The sequence below is a fragment of the Diadema antillarum genome, unplaced genomic scaffold (genome assembly GCF_040938485.1).
Source record: "Diadema antillarum isolate AM-2024a unplaced genomic scaffold, OU_Dant_1.0 scf00000084, whole genome shotgun sequence".
Classification (NCBI taxonomy): domain Eukaryota; kingdom Metazoa; phylum Echinodermata; class Echinoidea; order Diadematoida; family Diadematidae; genus Diadema; species Diadema antillarum.
Genome location: NW_027270973.1, coordinates 880,629 through 888,986, shown reverse-complemented (window position 1 = coordinate 888,986; position 8,358 = coordinate 880,629).

Here is an 8,358-nt window from a genome sequence, read left to right as displayed (position 1 = left end):
ACTTTACACGTGCTATACACACCGGGTGTTTAGATGTTAAACAAAGTGTTTAGATTTTTAACACTGTGTTTAGTTCATAAACATGTCGCATGTCGCATTTTTACAGTGTACATTAACGTTCCTAATATACTTTCAAAAGTGTGCATTAGATTCGCCTGATTTAAATTCTTAAATTCCCTTGTGTTTCATCTGTAGACTGTCACAGTGAACTTACCGATTCAGATTCACATTATCACTTTTGCAACTTTTGGCGGTCAAAAACATCCGGCGTCATTCGGGGATTGCCGTGTTGGCAGTGCAATCCGGGATGGTCCGTGTGGCTGCCGTGTAGGTGCCGTGTTGATCCGTGTAGATGCCGTGTTTGTCCGTGTAGACGCCGTAATACCGTGTGTACAGTCATATCAACGATCCTCGACACTCCATGGAGGTCCATACTATCCTGGATCTCGCCGGATCTCCCCGGATCAAAGTGCACAGATCCTTGAGATTCCGTGTTTATCTGTGACCAGTCACATATAATTACACGGATCTTACACCGTGATCCCGGGAGATCCGGGATAGTTTCGAAGAGCCATGATCGATATGACTGCACACACGGTATCAACATGGCAGCTACACGGATAAGGCCGGAAGAGCGCGGCATCTACACGGATCAACACGGCATCTACATGGCAGCCACACTGACCATTCCGGATTCCACTGCCAACACGGCAATCCCCGGATGAGGCCGGATGTTTTTGACCGCCAAAAGTTGCCGTGTTGGCCGCCCGAATGTCCCTGGATCTACAGTAATCACGGACATACATGGATGTCTAATAAGATGTCCAAGGCGTCAACACGGATCTCTCCCCGGATCACCCCTGATCAGATCCGGGGGGATTCGGCATGACTATGTGACTGGGGCCTTATATTCCATTCAATGCAAATCAAAAGTGTTTTTGTTGAATGAATTTCTTGTATACTTGGTATGGGTTAAGGCCCTGTCACACCTTTCCGGGTGAGCTACACGGGCTTGTAGCGAGTAGGGATTTTCCAGCAGGCAGAATTCTCCGCGGGCGGACAAGGATGTTTGCGAGTTCCGTCCTTTAATGTGTCTTACTGCTAGACGCGTACTAGTTACATGCTACATACGTATATTCCATGTGACCTGCGTGAGAGCTTTGGAACCGATCCATTTTCTTCAATACAAGCGACATACGGGGACTGCAAAGTACCTGCTTTACAGCTGCGAAGTACCTGCGTGGGAGCGTCCTGCGAGGTGCTGCCGCTATGGGCCTTTTACTGGTGCATGTTCTGCGTGTACCTCTGACGGCAAACCCCCGCCACTCACTCGGAACGATTTTTGAGCATTCCCACGGCCTTGTCACACAGTGTCTGGGGAAGTCTTGCAGGTTGACTTCCGGGGAAAAAAATGTTATTGCTCGGAACTCTCAGCAGTGGTCCGCACCTGACAGTAACTAGCGCGTATCTCGCGCGAAGTTTTGTCCTGTGGTATTTTGGGACGTACCACAGGACAGTACCACAGGACAGTACCACAGGATATTACCACAGGACAGTACCTCACGACTTGTCCTGTGGTATTTTGGGACGTACCACAGGACAGTACCACAGGGCAGTACCACAGGACAGTACCACAGGAAAGTACCACAGGATAGTACCACAGGACAGTACCACACGACTTGTCCTGTGGTATTTTGGGACGTACCACAGGGCAGTACCACAGGGCAGTACCACAGGATAGTACCACAGGACAGTACCACACGACTTGTCCTGTGGTATTTTGGGACATACCACAGGACAGTACCACAGGAATTGTCCTGTGGTATTTTGGGACGTACCACAGGACAGTACCACAGGGCAGTACCACAGGACAGTACCACAGGAAAGTACCACAGGATAGTACCACAGGACAGTACCACACGACTTGTCCTGTGGTATTTTGGGACGTACCACAGGGCAGTACCACAGGGCAGTACCACAGGATAGTACCACAGGACAGTACCACACGACTTGTCCTGTGGTATTTTGGGACATACCACAGGACAGTACCACAGGAATTGTCCTGTGGTATTTTGGGACGTACCACAGGACAGTGCCACAGGGCAGTACCACAGGACAGTACCACAGGATAGTATCACAGGACAGTACCACACGACCTGTCCTGTGGTATTTTGGGACGTACCACAGGACAGTACCACAGGGCAGTGCCACAGGACAGTACCACAGGAAAGTACCACAGGATAGTACCACAGGACAGTACCACATGACTTGTCCTGTGGTATTTTGGGACGTACCACAGGACAGTACGACAGGAATTCCTGTGGTAATTTTCGATGTATACCACAGGAGAGTACCACATGAACTGTCCAAAATTCCACCGGAAAATCATAATATGGTGCTATTCCACACAGAAGTACCACACAGCAAATTAAATTCGTAAGTACCACAGAAAAATGCTACAGGATATTCTTTTTTTTTCTTAACATTTTATACCAGAGGACTATCACATCAGGAGAATATCAAACAGCAGTACCACACAAGAGTACCACACAGGAAAATTGTAAGGCAGAATCTACTGAAATTTATTATAAAAATACAAACAGAAAAGCACATATTAATATTCCTCAATTAATTGATAGATGAGTTATGCTGTGAATTATAGCAATTGATTTGCCATTACTACTTATCCTGTCCTATACTCCTACAGTATTACCTATTTAGTGAAAGTGCTGATGTAAAGCATGAGAAATTTCATAAGAACTTCTGTGGTACGGTACTCCTGTGGTACTCTTGTGGTACTCCTGTGGTACTCCTGTGGTACAAATTTTTACATAGCTCATGAATATTCATAAAAAGCACTCTAGATTTTAGAAAATACATAATATATGACTTAAAAAGTCAAAGTATTAATGATGTACCTTACTCTGAACTTTATGAAAGGTTGTCTAATTATGTTATGTTATTCCCAATATCATAGATATTGTTATGAAAGTGTAATTTCATATCTTGATAATAAAGTATAATCGAGTTAGTAACCATGCCTTAATGCTTTACGGATAGTAAGCAAATAATCAACATTGGTGAAGGTGATGGGACAAACTATCACTTCCGAGGCGATCTGGATGTAGCTATCTTTCCGAAGCGCAGCTGAGGAAAGATAGCGTACACATTCAGATCGCCGAGGAAGTGATAGTTTGTCTCATTGCCTGAAACTAAAAGTTGATTATTTGCTTTATATTCCACATCTAGGGTCCTAGAAATCCCCATTTTATTCCACACCTGAAACTGTTTTAGCTGTCTTTAGGTATCCTTTAGGGCTTAGGCTACCTGTGCGCGTAGATGACAAAACAATGAATTTCTTGCGCGCACCGCGCGGCACCGAAGTGAAAGTGCGTTGCACTGTGTACTATCAAGTGACCTAGGTCATATGATAGTCCACAGTGCAACGCACTTTTATTTCGCGCGTACTCATCTTGCATTAGGACTATGTGGACTGTGTGGAGATCAGTGAAACAAAAGGGACTATCAACATAGAGTGTAACGAACTTTTCTTCTCAGGTGATATGATGGGCAAAACTACGCTTCATCACGTGATCACCTCTGGACCAATCCTATTGCAACATTCTTAGTATGTGGAATATAAACGGCCATATATATATGTACTGATACGGTCGATGGCTACCTAGGAATAGAATGTGACTATATAGATCTATTAGGACTAGATTGCATCAGTGGAATTCCTTCACTGAGTTGCCATCCCCCACGCGACTGGTACAGAGGTCACACAGTACTTATACTCCAAAGTATAATTTAAGTAGAACGCGTCCAGCAAGTGAAGGCCACCGCACACTACACGATCAGACTGGTCTTAAAGTCTTAAGCCAAGCTGGGTCTACATGCGCTGACTCGCTCAAATCCTTTTCCGCCTTCAGGAATGTCCGGTATGCTAGAAAATCCCTACACGTAACAAGACCGAGTAGCTTGCACGGAAAGGTGTGACAGGGCCTAAACATAGTTGCGGGTAAAAAAAAAAAAAAATATGCGTGCGCACCTCCGGGCGAATACGGTTGAGATACGTGCTAGGTACTGTCATGTGCGGATCATCTACGGGGACCTTCGGGTAGTCAAAAATTGTTCTTTGCAAGTCGCACGCAAGGCTTGCCCGGAAAGGTGTCACACGGCCTTTAACTTGGCTACTGGTGAATAGGACTTGCGTGAGCATCTCCGGGTAAATACAGGTGAGATACATGCTAGGTACTGTCATGTGCGGGTCAATTGTGGGGACCTCCGGGTAGTAAAAATTGTTCTTCGCAAGTCGCAAGTAAGGCGTGCACGGAAAGGTGTGACACGGCCTTTAAGAACTTGTACGTCGCAAATGTGTTTTGTATACTTCTGTTTTCCTCTCCTCGACTTGTTGACAGGTTTGTGGGTTGAAACAAAGGAGTTGGGTGGGAATGAACGCGACATTGTACATTGTACAATAGTCAATATATTTCCACGCCTGAACAGCAATCAAACACAAAGGTGCCATTTTAATCACCGCTCTTGTGACCTTCAAACCATTGTAATTAACAATCAAAGAGTATGTGCAGATTCACTTCAATGATTGGCTTTGAGCTGGCGTGATTAATTTTAGCTCATACAGCACTTCACTATTAGTATAGCGGCGCCTTCTGTTTACCTTCTTCGTAAAAAGGGGGATGAGGTATATGAACATCAATCATGTCTACAGCATTCATTGTCGTTACACCAACGCATAATACATTATTTTAACAATACACTGAAAATAGTCATTGTCTTTCCTACGCGTGAATAGCGATGTAACAAAGTGATTTCTTTTCAGTAACTCCTCTTGTGACCTTCTCAAACCTATTTGAATAATTGCCATTGTCTGTTACTCTTCCCTTTGGTTATTGACGTTGTTTTAGCTTGAATCTATGCAGTTTACCATTTTATACGCTATATATTGCATTGTTTTTCATAGTCTAGTTAGTCATTAACGACCAAACACAAGAAATGTCAATCACTGATTCTGTGACCTTCAAACATCATTTTTATGAATATCATCCTCTTCATATTCTATTCTTTGTTCATCGTTCCGTGTTTGTTCATATTTTGCTTGCGGCCTATCGTCATATAGGCATGTAATCCCGGGTGAGCAAGAGTGAGTGCCCCCCCCCCCCCCCAGGCCTCAATTTTAAAGCATAAAATCATTTTCTTTTTGCCTTTGTTATCATTTGATTTGTAATAGATTTCGTAACTTCAATCCTGTTCAAATGGTCAATATGATAGAATGAAATAATTGCTTTGATTTACATTAACGTTCCTAATACACTTTCAAAAGTGCGCATTAGATTCGCTGGATTTAAATTCTTAAATTCCATTGTGTTTCATCTGTGAACTGTCACAGTGAACTTGCCCATTCAGATTCACATTATCCCTTTTGCAACTTTTGGCGGTCAAAAACATCCGGCGTCATTCGGGGATTGCCGTGTTGGCAGTGCAATCCGATATGGTCAGTGTGTCAGCCCTCACTCGCCACCCACGCGCTTGACACGCATGTCACACTGAAGTAGAACATAAGTAGCACGGGTCCAGCAGGTAAGACGCTTGGGAAGCTTGCCCAAATCCTTGTCCGCCTTCAGAAATTGTCCTGTGTGCTTGAAAATCCCAACACGTAATGGGAGCCCGCCTAGCTTGACCATGAGGTGTGACAGGGCCTAAACTTGGCTGCTGGTGAATAGGACTTGTGTGACGGTTGAGCATCTCAATTTTAAAGCACAAAATCCTTTTCTTTTGGATTTTGTTATCATTTGTAATAGATTTCGGAACTACAATCCTGTTCAAATAGTTTGTATGATAGAAATAGACTTAAATTCTTAAATTCAGTTGTGTGTCATAATATGTGGACTTTCACAGTGAATTTAGCCATTCAGATTCACATTATTCCTAAAAATAATTTAATGTTCTTGTATACCTTTTTGATTAAGATTTTCAAAGATTTCCGCAAAGTGTGCACTAGATCTTTGGAAATCGCATCAAAAATGTAAAAATATATACCCTGGCATAGCAGGGGCCACCCCCCCCCCCCCCACCACCACCACCACCTGCAGGGAAAATTTCCTTGTATGTGCTTACAGCATGCTTACGACTCGTGTATATAATCAATGAGGTTCAAAAGATGGAGTTCCTACTGACTGTTTATGCAAAAAGCTGTCAGTTTCCTATACGGATGCACAAAAGATTTCCACAGGTACAGTTGAGCCTTGATGATCAGGGTCCGACACTGCCGACTCTAGCTCCGAGTAATCTGAAGGTTCCTTTCGATCGCTACCATTATGTGTGATTTTGTTTTTCGTTTTTTTTTTATTTTTTATTTGTTTAAATTTCAACTACCATCAGTGTCTGTGGCAAAAATAGACTCTGTCCTGAAATATGTGCAGAAGTGTAAACCTGAGTTGTATTTTATGAAAATGTTAGAAACGGTACCGTCGCTGCATGGAAAGCCAATTTTATTATTTTTTTTTCACCTCCGACAACTGAAGCGTTATAGTATGATCTCCAAGTATATATTTCTTTATCAATTAAATAACTTATGCCAGATTTGAGTAAAGACATGTGAAGCCGAGTAAGTTTGACTTCATTCGATCATGCTCGTGTTTGTACCAGGTCCTGTGCGTATACCTCTCATAAGGAAGGCACATCTGTCACAGTATGCCCCACGAATGCCCAGGAATTCAAAAGTTTAAAGATACGTACGCTTTCCTTTGGTGATTGATGTTGTTTTAGCTCAGTTTACGCCTATGTACGCTATATATTGCTTTGTTTTTCATAGTCTAGTTATTCATTAGCGATCAAACACAAGACATGTAAATCACTGCAGCTTTTGTGACCATCAAATATTTTTATTTTGTGAGTAGATCCAGTTTAGCATTTCCGTCATATTTTTTAGTCGCGGCATCAAACCTGCATGGGACCAGACTCTTAATTGTATCTCCATCTCTTGAATTACCTCCTTTGTTTAATTCATCTCCGAGCCATATATTTCTGGGTATACGTGCTTATATAAAATGGTCATGCACACTAAAATTTGATGCATGCACACATTTGTTGTTTTTTATTGACGTTTATATGCCCTACAAGGCATAAGAAGAAAAGACATGCAAAAAGATACATGAATGCAGACAATATGCAACGTCATTAGAAAACATGGCGTGGATTAGTTTCCCTTTGAGGCTGGGGGTTATCTCATAGAACTTAAAGTAATGGCTGAGGTTCAATGATAATACAACCTGTTCAATAGAAAAAGACCCTTAGTTGAGGTGCCTTCTTCTGTTAATAAACGGGACGGATTACCAGACTTTACCGAAGTGGTATAGCCCATTTGCATGACATGTGTATAAAAGGTCAATAGACACCCAACAGGCAAACGGGTGTTTCTGGAGACCGAGAGCAGTAAGAATCAATTTAGATAAGGATCACATGAATAATCATCACAGATGCTTATCTCGGTGAAATTCATGCCCGGTGGTAAAAAGACCTTTTCTACCCCGTTCATGCGCAAACTCCCCAATACGAACTGATCTATTCATCCTGCTTGCTCAGCGTCACTAAATTGGTCTGCATAGTGATAGTATTATAACGAATGAAATTAATCAAAATAAAGATACTTGCCACTTGTCACTTGCCTAATAAGCATGGACCTACTAGACACACATCATGGTCGTTGCCACGTCTTCAAAATGTTGGGGCACTTCTGAGTTTCATGAGCTAACAAGCAAGCAAGCAAACAAACAAAAAAGAAAAGAAAAAGAAAAAAGGTACGTCGCTCTACCGAGCTATACTTTTTTTCCTAGTATACCACTTTCGGGTATCATAATTAAAAAATGTATGAGGGGGGGGGGGGGGGAGGAGGCCAAAGTGGTGACACCCTGTACACGTATTCCTATGCTGGTGCTAAAGAAGTGCCCCCCCCCCCCCCCGTTCCGCCGGCCCTTCACATAGGCCTACTGCTACTAGATAGTGATCATTCATAATGTTTGGACGATGACGATATAGGGGGGGGGGGGGGGTATCCCGCTAGACCGACACCCACGAGTTATACAGCCCACGAGTTCGACATTGAAAACGGGTCCATGCTGAGTCATACAGCTCACGAGTCATACAGCCCATGTATGAGTTCGACACTATAGGTAAAAACAGCCCACGAGTTCGATCGAAAGGTTCAACACGAAGCTTAATGTGTCGGTCTCGTGGGCCTTGCAGTTAGCTTAGTGTCGAACTAATGGGCACTCGTGAGCTGTATAACTCATGGGCTGTATATGACTTGTGAGCTGTATGACTCGTGGGTGTCGGTCT